Raw genomic sequence first — 12,318 nt, forward strand, 5'->3', positions numbered from 1 at the left:
ATTCACAGGATTACAGGATTACGGTGTAGTGTTATTTAATTTCAATCGTGAAGCTAAAGAATTATGTACAGGTGCCAGGTTGGCAAGGCGTGGATTGAGTTAGTTTATTGTGCCAACTTTAAAAAAAGTACCAAGACTAACACACTGTGGTTTGAAAATTAGATAAGATTCCTATTTTTCACACTTACCTGGCAGGGGAGATGCCATGATCACAAAGGTGGTTTTCCCAGGGCGAGGCTTACCCATTGCACTCCGGATGTGCTGACCCCTGTGATTTCCCCATGTGGGAAACTCAACTGCATAATTTGTGGTAGTGGGGGACTGCGTTCACACTCTCCCCTGAGAGGGCGGGTGGGGGGATTGCTATTTTTCAAATACTCTTTACTTTGCAGAGGCAGCAGGATTTGTTCAGAATTAAAATTTAAAAACAAATGTCAGGCAAAGAAAGATGACAGACTTCAGCATTCAATAACTAATTGATTTCCAGCATCATTTAATTTATTTTGCCTACCAACTTTAACAGTCTAATTGCCTTCGGATTATTATAAAGTCCACTAACCTGTTAATGAAGGGACACAAAGTAAGGTAAATTTAAAAATCACCAATAGTAAAATAGAAAGAAGAAACTTTTGACATTCTGGAATGTGGGTAAAATTAAAGGTATGTCTATCAGGTGTGTCGTTTTAGCCATGAGTCAGGATGAAGGAAGTAGGCTTCAGCTGGTGTTGTCTATGTGGAAGTCCGGCATCTAATGGTAGCCAAAAGGATTCAGAGAGATAGTAAGTTGCTATCAATGTACCTTAGCCCTTTGGGAAGATGGTTTAGATCTTGAAAGACCACCTAATTAAAGGTCTAATTCTCAGACTGCCCAACTTACAAATATTAGGCCAGGATATATTATTTGAAGCAGATTCAAATCAATTTATATGATTTGTTGTTTGTCAGGTTACTCATTAGGAATTCTGTGGCTTAAGTCTCCTTACTCCTCTTAAAATGGTCACAGCAGAGAACCCAGAACCCAACAGACCAGCGGTTCTCAACTTGTGGGTCCTGACCCCCTTGGGGGTCGAACGACCCTTTCAAAGGGTCACCTGGTTCACAACAGTAGCAAAATGACAGTTATGAAGTAGCAATGAAAATAATCTTATGGTTGGGGGTCACCACAACACGAGGAACTGTATTAAAGGGTCGCGGCATTAGGAAGGTTGAGAACCACTGCACTAGATAAAGTCACTCATCTCTCCTGCAGAAGTCAATGAAGTAAGTTCCCCTGAACACTAACAAGCTTTATCTTCGATTCCCTCACGGCTGCTATGATGGCAAAATGCTGGATAACATATTTCATGTTCACAATGTTTCCAGCCCCAGATTCGTCACTGATTGGAAAGCCAATACTACAGTTAACTGATTCAGACAATAAATGCAATGAAAGTTAAGTCGCTCTGAAATTGTAGGCTAAGGAAAGCAATCAGGGCAGGTTTTCTGGAAAAGCATACAGAATTACCATTTAAAACAACATAAATGGTGAGTATACATATGGAATTCATCAGGTATAAGACACAGGAAAAAAAGATGAAACTTTAAGGAGATGTAGTTGTCTAATTGGTCAGAAGAAAGAGACGGATGTTGCAAAATGTAAAAACAGCATACACAAGGACCTTTCCAAACACCGAGACGCTGGTCTCTCACATCGGTTTATAAACAAGAGAAAGCATCTCTACTCATTAGAGACAGGCCTCCTCATTACCTCAAGGGTATTTCACTTGCCAAGGCTACCACCAAGCCACAGCCCACCTTTGCCTCATTTTCACCAGAGAGCAGCTTCTGTGTTTCCCCCTGACATGGGACAGCCGGCTTCCTTTGTAGTGTATTGTTAATAGTCATCAAGCAGATTCTAACCCTGGCAATACCATGTGCCACAGAACAGAACTACTCCATATGGTTTTCTTGGATGTAATATTAAAGGAAATCATTCACCGGACCTTTCCTTCTATGCTACTACTGGATGGGCATAACCAGAAAGCCATAGATTAGCAGCCACGTGTACAAATTTTGTGTGCCACCTGGGCGCCTTAGCGACCACTCATCTGTATATTTGGGAAGAGATGATGCAGAAGGTCAATATGGTTTGAAAAGCAAATGGTCAAAGACAAGAGGAAGGCTCTCAAGACAATGGATTGACACCGTGGCTCCAACAGTGGGCTGCAACATAGCAGACACTGTCAAGATGGCACAGGCCAGGCAATGTGACACATAGGCTCATGATGACCCAAGAGACAACTTGACAGCATCCAGCAGCAATAATAACAGTTTGGAGTCAGACACATTAGAAATATAATTTGCTCTACTTACAGTTAGAAACAAACATTACTCACATGGGGCAGAATAAAATATTCTTTTGCCTCTACTTATCTCTATCATAAAAACTTATTGATTCTACTCTAAGCCTATATCCTATTCCAAATGCATATTATAACAAGTTAATGGTTGACATTTTTATCATGTTCAATTTTTTAAGAATCACTGTGTGGTTATAGCTATAGAATAACGACTTGTACTTGATAACGTAGCAGAGATTTATATAATAATAGCTGGCATTCACAGGGGTCTTAGCACAATGTGCCTTAGCCAAGCCCTTTAAAGGCATTATATCACTTAGGTTCACATGTGAACCCATCTTCCCAATAACCCTAGGAGGTACGTGCTGTTTTGCTGATATTTTATAGAGAAAGAAATAGAGGTTTCACGTGATTAGGTACCTGCAAAAGTCAGGCGCTGCTCACAATGCCTAAATGCCTCTGAGGGACACAGAGAAAAAGTAGATCAGATATTTTCACTTCCATTTTATAGGCCAACTACTCACTGTGGTGCATATCCTGAAAGGCATTGTCAGCAACAGAAAAGATGTGAGGGGAACCCTCGGACGGCCTCTTCTCTTTGTGGGCTCCTTTCTGATATTCTGGAAGCTACTTACTTGTAAGGGCTTATGGTCATGCAGAGGAGACCTGAATACGTCTGAGGGAAGATCAGAAAAGATACCAGGAGACAGATTAGAGACACTCTTAGCTTTGTCACCCCTTCTACTGTCAGGTAACATTTGCTCAGATATTTACGTATAAAGGAGCTGAAAAAGAGTAAAGCTTTTGGACGCTTATAAAAAATGGACTTCTAACAGGAAGATACAGAACCAGGTGAGCGTAACAACAGGACCTGGGTTACCTCTCCCTCAGGAGATCTGCTAGCTATTAACATGTCAGACACAGTTAGCTTTTGAAGACACCGAGGACACGAACAGACCTGTGGAGATTTCCGGAGCAGCCATCAGGCACCTGAGGCCAGAAGGAAACCGGTGCCTCAGCAAGATCAGAGATCCTAATTTTTAATGCTTTTAAGCCTCCTGTGTATCACCCAGTCATTTTAGCGAGTTCGATTCTGGTTCCCCAAAAGATTTGTCCAGATCCCAACCCCTAGGATCTACGAGACCTTGTTTGGAAGAAGGGTCTTCACAGATGTGATTAAGTAAAGGATTTCAAGAAGAGATCATTGTGAACCATGTGGGTGGGCCTTAAACCCAGTGATAAATGTTCTTAAAACAGATACACACCTTCCGATAAGTTCGCTGAGGACAGATGGGTGCAGGGGCAAATGTGGTGAAGAAAGCTGATGGTGCCTGGCTATCAAAGTATATAGGGTCTGGGATATTAAAAGCTTGAAGGTAAACAAGCGACCATCTAGCTGAGAAACAACCAAGCCAACATGGAAGAAACACACTACGCCTGTGTGATCACGAGGTGTCAAAGAGATCAGGTATCAGGAATCTTCAGAACAAAAAATCATATCATTGTGAATGAGGGGGAGTGCAAATTGGGGGCCCAAAGCCCATCTGTAGGCAACTGGACACCCCTTTACTGAAGGGTTGTGGGGAGGAGACAAGCCAATCAGGATACAGTGTAGCAACGATGTAACATACAACTTTCCGCTAGTTCTTAAATGCTTCCTCCCCACTATCATAATCCCAATTCTACCTTACAAACCCGGCTAGACCAGAGGATGTACAGTGGTACAGATGGGAACTGAAAACACAGGGAATCCAGGACAGATGAACCCCTCAGGACCAGTGGTGAGAGTGGCGATACTGGGAGGGTAGAATGAAGGTTGGGTAGAAAGGGGGAACTGATTAAAAGGATCTACATATAACCTTCTCTCTGGGGGGACAGACAATAGAAAAGTGGGTGAAGAGAGACATCGGACAGTGTAAGTTATGACAAAATAATAATTTATAAATTATCAAGGATTCATGAGGGAGGGGAGAGCGGGGAGGGAGGGAGAAAATGAGGAGCTGATACCAAGGGCTCAAGTAGAAAGCAAATGTTTTGAGGATGATGATGGCAACAAATGTACAAATGTGCTTGATACAATGGATGGATTGTGATAAGCATAGTATGAGCCCCCAATAAAATGATTAAAAAACAAACAAACAGATACACAAAGAAGTGACACATAGCAACAATAAAGACATGGACACACAGAAGAGAGGGCAAGGTGAAGTTCAGGGCCAAGAATGCAGTGCTGCAGCCACAAGGAATGGCAGCAGCAGGAGAAGCAGTGTGATAAGGAAGGATTCTGCCCCCTGGAGCCTCCTGAGGGAGTACAGCCATGTTGACCCCTGGATTTCAGACTTCTGGCTTCCCAAACTCTGATGTAGTAAAGCACTCTTGTTTTAAGTTCTCCAGTGTATGCTAATTTGTTAGAGCCTCCCCTAGGAAACTACAACTTCCACAAGTGAACCACAGAGCCGAAGAACCAGCTGGCTCCAGGCTATGGCTTGTATGCCAATGGATCCCAAACGAAACCATCCGAAATCTGATCTCCTCCATGCTGCACCTGCTGCAGAGGTGAACAGTCAGCCAACACAGATGGGCAACCAACCATCATAGAATTAATGACAATGATAAAACAACAGCAAAAAGTTCAACTTATTGAGACCCAACTCGGTGACAGGCACCGAGTTATGGGCTTGACCAACATTCTCTTGTTGAATTCTCCCCGTTGTCCTGAAGACATTGGCATGGTGATCCCGATTTACACACAAATGACCAACTAGCAGGTGAAAGAGCTAGCAATTGGTCATTAGTCTATGAGGTTCCAGGTTTCTTTCCCTTACTTTAGCATGGAACCTATAGAGGATTATGAATGCTGCCAAAATAAAATATGCTTGAGATATGCTAAGATAAAGTCTCTCCCCGGTGAATGTTCTTCATGGACTATCCCCATGTTCATATGGAAAAGTTCAATGTAAGGTATCAGCTAGGAGAGACCTGAGATATTGCCAATAGGAGTTCTTGCTTGATCTTTCATAGTAAAGCTTTGGTTCACACATAGATCATTTGGAGCTTATAGCACCTCTTCATGTTATAGAGCCTGGAGTTCTCAGACTCTTCGAAAAGAAAAGAAAATGAGAAGAAATTAAGCTGATGTTAACGAAAGAAACAGATGCCCCTACCCAGACCCTCTACTTCTCTGAAGATGAGGTTTAAAAACAGCATTTTTATTTCAAAATTTTCTATCCTGCCATACCCTCTTCGCTGACTAGTTGTATTTAAGATCATGCATAACCCGGTCCCTCTTGACATCACAATATTCCTCAAAGGTTTAGAAGAAAGAAGTGAGAGTGGAGGATCCAGGAAACTGACCCATCCTCCCAGACTTGTTTAAAAACGTACCCTCTCCCTCAAACCTTCCCAACTAGCTCAGCTCATTATTCGGTTTTCCTTCCTTAACCTTTTTGCCACGCATGCGAGCTGCGTTCTCTTAATATTATTAACTCCAGGGTATGCTACAATAATAGAGTACGTTAGACTATTTCCAAACTAAATTACAGACACGTTAATTCTTTTTGATGTTTTCTTATTCTATAATCTGTAAATTATCTTTCATTCACTAGGTATTCAATAAATAGTGATACCTCGATTAATCCAAATGGATTACTACTATCAAATACTGGTTGAAACTTCCTCTCAAGAGTTTCCTAACACCATTTTCTATGGCTCTTTTCATAGATTAATAAATATTGGTGTCAATTGATCGTCCCTGTTAGTGATGGCTTCTTTCTAGGGTTCCCAAAGTTGCTAAATTCTTGATTCAATTTCTACCCACAGGCTTCTGGACACTGTTCACATAGTCATTTCTTTCCTTTTGAGATCCTTCAATTACCATGCTTCAAGAATAACTCCTTTTCTGCCTTCAAACACAGGTAGTGCATACTCAGGTCTTTCACATCTTTAAAAAAACCTCGTTTGGAGTCGAGCCAGTCAGGGTGCGATGTAGCAATGATGAAAAATACAACTTTCCTCTGGTTCCTAAATGCTTCCTCCCCCTCCACTATCATGATCCGAATTCTACCTTGCATGTCTGGCTAGACCAGAGGATGTACACTGGTACAGATAGGAACTGGAAACACAAGGAATTCAGGGCAGATGATCCCTTCAGGACCAGTGGTCTGAGTGGCAATACTGGGAGGGTAGAGGGAGAGTGGCTTGGAAAGAGGGAACTGATTACAAGGAACTATATGTGACCTCCTCCCTGGGGGACGGACAACAGAAACGTGGGTGAAGGGAGACATCGGGCAGGGCAAGATATGACAAAATAATAATTTATAAATTATCAAGGGCTCATGAGGGAGGGGGGAGCGGGGAGGGAGGGGGAAAATGAGAACCTAATGCCAGGGGCTTAAGTGGAGAGGAAATGTTTTGAGAATAATGAGGGCAATGAATGTACAAATGTGCTTTACACAATTGATGTATGTATGGAGTGTGATAAGAGCTGTATGAGCCCCTAATAAAATGATAAAAAAGAAGAAAGAAAAAGAGTCGTACAAGCCCCCAATAAAATGATTTTTTAAAAAAAAACCCAAAAACCTGTTTAACCTGATGCTGTTTTATCTCCTTTCACAACTAACTTGCTTCAATAAGTAGCACTCTGGGTTTTTAAAATAAGTACCCACTGATTTGATGATCTCTGTTAATGGTACAATGACCAAAAAAGTATGATTAACTCAACTCACTGAATCAAGTCACTTCTAACCGGCCACTGCTGTGAATAGCCCTAGTGAAAGCATACATCATCACAATTAGATCAACAGACAGCATTGAGTTTATAACTGCGAGGTTGGTGATCTAAATACACCAACCACTCCAACACTCCAAGTGTGTCTGCTCCTGTAAAGGTTTCGACTCAGAAACCCCAAGACACGGTTGCTATGAGTCAGACTTGACTGGGAAACAGGGAGTCAGTGAGACGAGTTGGGACTGACTTGATGCAGGAGGTTAGGGTCTGGTTATCATCAGGGGTAGAGTGAGACTGGAGGAGCAGCATCTTCATGACACAGGAAACGAACAAGTGGGACATAACCAACAACCAGGCAGCTCCGGCCTACCTTGGCCACATACATGACATTTCTCATTCAGTCTTCTTCCTAGATTTCCTGTCTAAATCCTAGTTCTGATATTATATCTACAAAACAAACATGATAGAAATAAGCATGAGGCCAATGATTGTAGCATCAAATCTGACGGATGATGATGTCATATGTGAACATGAGACTGCTACACTACCAGTGGCTGATTCTCAAAGGCACCTAATGGAGTCTTTCTTCGAAGATCCCTTTGGGTGAACTGGCACCACTGACCTTTGAGCGAACAGCAAGGGCATTCTTTATATCTGCAAATCACTTTGACCATTGTGAAAACACAGGGATGCATCAGGGTCATATCCTTTCACCGTACTTACTAAATCTGTATGCGCAGGATATAATCTCAGTGAGTTAGTTTATTGTGCCAACCTGGCCGATAAACACATATGGAGTTAACTGAAGGGTAGAGGATACATGGCTCCGTGAGCCTCGCTTTTTGAGTTATCGGGTTTCTTGCTTTTTGATGGTCATACCAGGGTTCAGCTGCCTTAGCCAGTTCCCTGCTTCAGCTGGCAAGGCTCACTTCCTGCGAGACAGAAGAAGCCACATGGACCTACCCTGATGCAGCCCCGTGTGCTGGAGCAGCCGTGTGGAGACCCGTCAGTGCTGAGATGCTTACACGTTCACTGACTCGGCTTTCCTCCTGCAGTTGGCATCATTGCATCTGTTTTGTGAGATGGAGGAGGACTTTGTGGATTGGTGTTGGGCTTATGAGTTAATGGGTTAATGTTGGACTTGTGGGCTTGGGCAGCACTGGGTTGGGATATTTTCTTGATGCACTTAACCTTTTTATAAAACTCTCTCTTATATATGAGTTTCTGTGGATTTGTTTCTTTAAAGTACCCAGACTAACACACTGAGAAACTGAACTATACATAAAGAATAATGTGGTATTATAATTGGAAGAATGTGGTATCAGGCTCATTAACAACCTGTGATATACAGATGATTCCACCTTTCTGAATGGAAGCAAAGGACTTACTGTCGGAGAGCAAGAAAAACAGCCTTTTGTGTGAATTACAACTTAATGTAAAGAAAGCACACATCATCACAATATCAATAGACAACATTATGATAAATGAAAAAAAGTGATGAATTTTTTCAAGGATGTCAAGGATGCTATTTTACTTGGATCCACTATTAAAGGACATACTGCATTGGACAAAGGTAAGTTATGTTTGTTATATAGGATGCTATCTTCTTCACATTTAACTCTTCTTTAGTGTTAAGATGTCACTTTGAGGAGTCTATTGCAACTGACACAAGCCGTGGTTCAATCACCTCATACGCATGTGGGAAGTATGGCAATTGATAAGCAAGACCAGATAAGAATTGATGCACTTGAATGACGGTGTTGGCAAAGACTATCAAGAGCACCACGGTCTGCCAGAAGCGTAAACAAATCTGTCTTGTACGAGGTACAGCCAGGCTGGTGTGTAGAATGGAGGACCGTGAGGTTTTGTCTCATATGCTTTGGCCAGATTATGAGGAGAGATAATGGCTCTAGAAAAAGGCACCATGCTTGGTAAAGTCGAGGATCAGAAAGAAGCAGGAAGACTCTCAACAAGATGGATTGACACAGTGTCCGAAACAATGGGGTCAAATATAACATCATAACGATAGCACAGGACCGCCTTCTGTTGTTCATGGGGTTTTTATGAATCAGAGCTAGCTCGATAGCCTTGACAACAGCAATATCCACGAGCATGGTATGTGTTTCCATTGATGTAGGTCTTTTGATTTCTGGCCATAGTATATTGTAGAGGGTTTTGGGGTACCGGTATTTTGTAACCTTGGTTTTATTTATTCCTATGTGTTTCGTCTGATGGGAGTCTACTCTGAATACATTGGGAACTTTTCATACCGGTACCTGTGATCCTGTTTCTGCTAAGGCAGTATGTTCACTTTGATTGACCAAAATAGGAAATTGCTACATTAAATAAACTTCGGAAACATTACTCTGAAGATTCACCCACACAATGTCTCGATAGGAATAAACGCCTGCGCAAGCAGAGGCGGGAATCTCATAGAACATTTTGCTACCAGACAGTGACCTTCTGATACCTACCCAAACTTAACCCGCCCAACTTGACCCTTTTGTCCTACGGGTTGTCTTCCTGCTCTTACCCTATTCAGTTCCTCAAAAACCCCAAAACTTCCCTTATACATGCCTGGTTACAAGTAAGAAAAGTTTGAGGGTAGCGTCACATCCTTGAAGTTTTATTTTTAGATATTATCCATAATTTTGGAATGAAATATTGATAAGAGAACAACACGATAGAATTAGAAGGAGATTAGAAAGTGAGATTGGAAGGTATGTTTGTTATATAGGATATTATTTTCCTCATATTTAACTCTTCTTTCTCCTTGAGCAAGTCACCCTCAACAAAGTGATGTACCATCCAGCAGTTTTGAATGGCTTGAGTCAGAATTTTTATGAAAGTCCCGGGCAGCTTCTCTTTGACTCATTTAAACCCTTCTCTGGCCTCTCCCACCTACGACAAATAACCAATAAAGAGTGTGTTAGTCTGGGTACTTTAGAGAAACAAATCCACAGAAATTCATGTATAAGAGAGAGTTTTATAGAAAGGGTTAAGTGCACATCAAGAAAACATCCCAACCCAGTGATGCCCAAGCCCACAAGCCCAACATTAACCCATATACCTGACACCAATCCACAAAGTCCTCCTCCATCTCACAAAATATGCACTATGACACCGACTGCAGGAGGAAAGCCGAGTCAGTGAACGTGTAAGCATCTCATCGCTGGCATGGGTCTCCACATGGCTGCTCCAGCACTCAGGGCTGCATCAGGGTAGGGCCATGTGGCTTCTCCTCAGGGATGTCTCACAGGAAGTGAGCCATGCCAGCTGAAGCAGGGAACTGCCTAAGGCAGCTGCACCCTGGCCCAACGATCACAAAGCAAGAGACCCTAGAACTAGAAAGGCGAGGTCACGAAGCCATTTATCTCTCCACCCTTCAATTAACCCCACATGTGTTTATCAGCCAGGTTGGCACAATAAACTTTAACTATATCAAAGAGGTATAAGAAAAATACTTTGCAAGGAGAATGCGTCTTACCAGAGCTCCTAATGTCCATGGGGGTGGGGGCGGGGGGTGGAAAGAGGAAGAGGTGAAGATAGAGAAGTAGTTGTAAAAGGAAATATAATATTCTAAGCTTTGATGCTGCAGAAAGTACAGAATTGTGCATGGCATCACACTTCTCAGGAATCATAAGAGCCAGAAGGGAGTTTTTGAATATTGCTGCCGGACAGACAGCTCTCAGCAGATATTTTCCCCCAGAGTTGTCCAACAAGAAGAGGCACAAAGAGGAACGTAGGCACCGCGTCTCCCCTTTCCTGTCAGGCTCGCCTCTGCACAGAATTCGGTGGCTCCCTGCTTTCTTGTTATCACAACGTGTTTCTTTCTCAGTGTTCCTGATTACAAGCATTTTGCCACTAGAACTGCTTGGCAAGAGGATTTTGTATTCCTAACTGAGTTTGCATTTGCTTTCTCCTTGTAGTTTGCATTTTAAACACTGGTTTAGTATTGTGCTTATTATTTTTGTCTCTTTTTGCAAAAACTGATTTTGCTTTGTGTTCCATCCATGAAAATATGCTTGTTTGTGAAAAAGCGCTTATGTAGCACGGAGTTTCTCTGTGTGGTTAAGGCAAATGCTCTGCATTTTAAATCAAATGATGTAGCTTGAAAACAATGGAATGTTATAGCTTAAAGATCATCAGGCACAGTCTTCCTCTCCCTCCCTCCACCTCTCTTTTTTAAGACAAAGAAACTGAGAAGATAGAGTAAGTGAGTTGCCCATAGTCACATAGCTAATTAGTGGCTGTCATCAGAATAATGACTCTAAAAATCAGATCACCTTCCTTCTAGATGAGGACCTGTTCCGTTACAGCATGAATCTTCTTCTACTGTCTCTGTGTGTGTGTGTGTGTGTGTGTGTGTGTGTATCCCCGATGCTTCTCTCTAAGATTAGGTTCAGCACCTGCTTTATGCGTAGCTTTTTCCTTCATCACCCCTGAAACAGCTATTGGGAAGGTAAGAATTTTCAGAAATCTTTATTTATCTGAGACCCAGTGCCTAATAAAGATATCTGTGAAGATAAAGTAAATGTCAACTCTCAATTCCTTTTACTGATGAATATTCGCAGAGGTAGACGTACAGACAGCACTATTGGAACTAGGCAATCTGGATTCTTAGTACTGGTTTTACTAGTAATTATAAGTGAAAGTAGCATGTGTTTCTTGGAGGAAGCTTGAAAAGTGGAAAACTGTATAAAGAGGAACTTTTTTAATCATGTATTTCCATACAACTCATGCATCATAGGTATTATTTCTCTGAAGCATTGTTTTCTCATTTTTTCTTATGACAGTGCTTAAAACTGAGGTAATAATATATTCAACGATTTAGCTATTCTACTACAGAACCAGTTTACATTAGCATCATGTTTTGTCCTGGAACACACTTTCTTCCTGACCACTGGCAATTCTCCTTTTCTTTCCTATTGTGATTTCTGGGGGCCATGGTGTCCACTCTGACTCACAGTGATCACACGTGAAAAAAGAACTGCCCATCATGTTTTTCTTAGCTGTAAACTTCCCAGAAACGGATTACCTGGTCGTTCTTCTGTGCGATTACTGGGTGGGCTTAAACCACCAGCCTTTCAGTTAGCAATGGAGTGAGTGCTCAACCATTGCACCACCAGGGGTCCTTTTTCCTTCCCTAGGTGTGATGATAATGCACTAGGCTTGCTTTTTCATTGTCTGGCTTCGTTGGTTCTCAAAGTGATGGATGAAGTCAGTCAGGGCAATTAATATCGCCAGTTGAAA

At 42.0% G+C, this 12,318-nt stretch overlaps 1 non-coding gene across 1 annotated transcript; it reads left to right on the plus strand.

The window, feature by feature from the left end:
- The first annotated feature begins 180 nt into the window (after positions 1-180).
- LOC115868086 lies at positions 181-342 on the plus strand. Its single transcript, XR_004045407.1, has one exon. It is a non-coding gene; the product is annotated as a U1 spliceosomal RNA (small nuclear RNA).
- The last annotated feature ends 11,976 nt before the right edge of the window (positions 343-12,318 follow it).

Source organism: Echinops telfairi, unplaced genomic scaffold (genome assembly GCF_000313985.2).
Source record: "Echinops telfairi isolate 266 unplaced genomic scaffold, ASM31398v2 ScPeMD7_6;HRSCAF=24_0, whole genome shotgun sequence".
In the NCBI taxonomy this organism is placed as follows: Eukaryota; Metazoa; Chordata; class Mammalia; order Afrosoricida; family Tenrecidae; genus Echinops; species Echinops telfairi.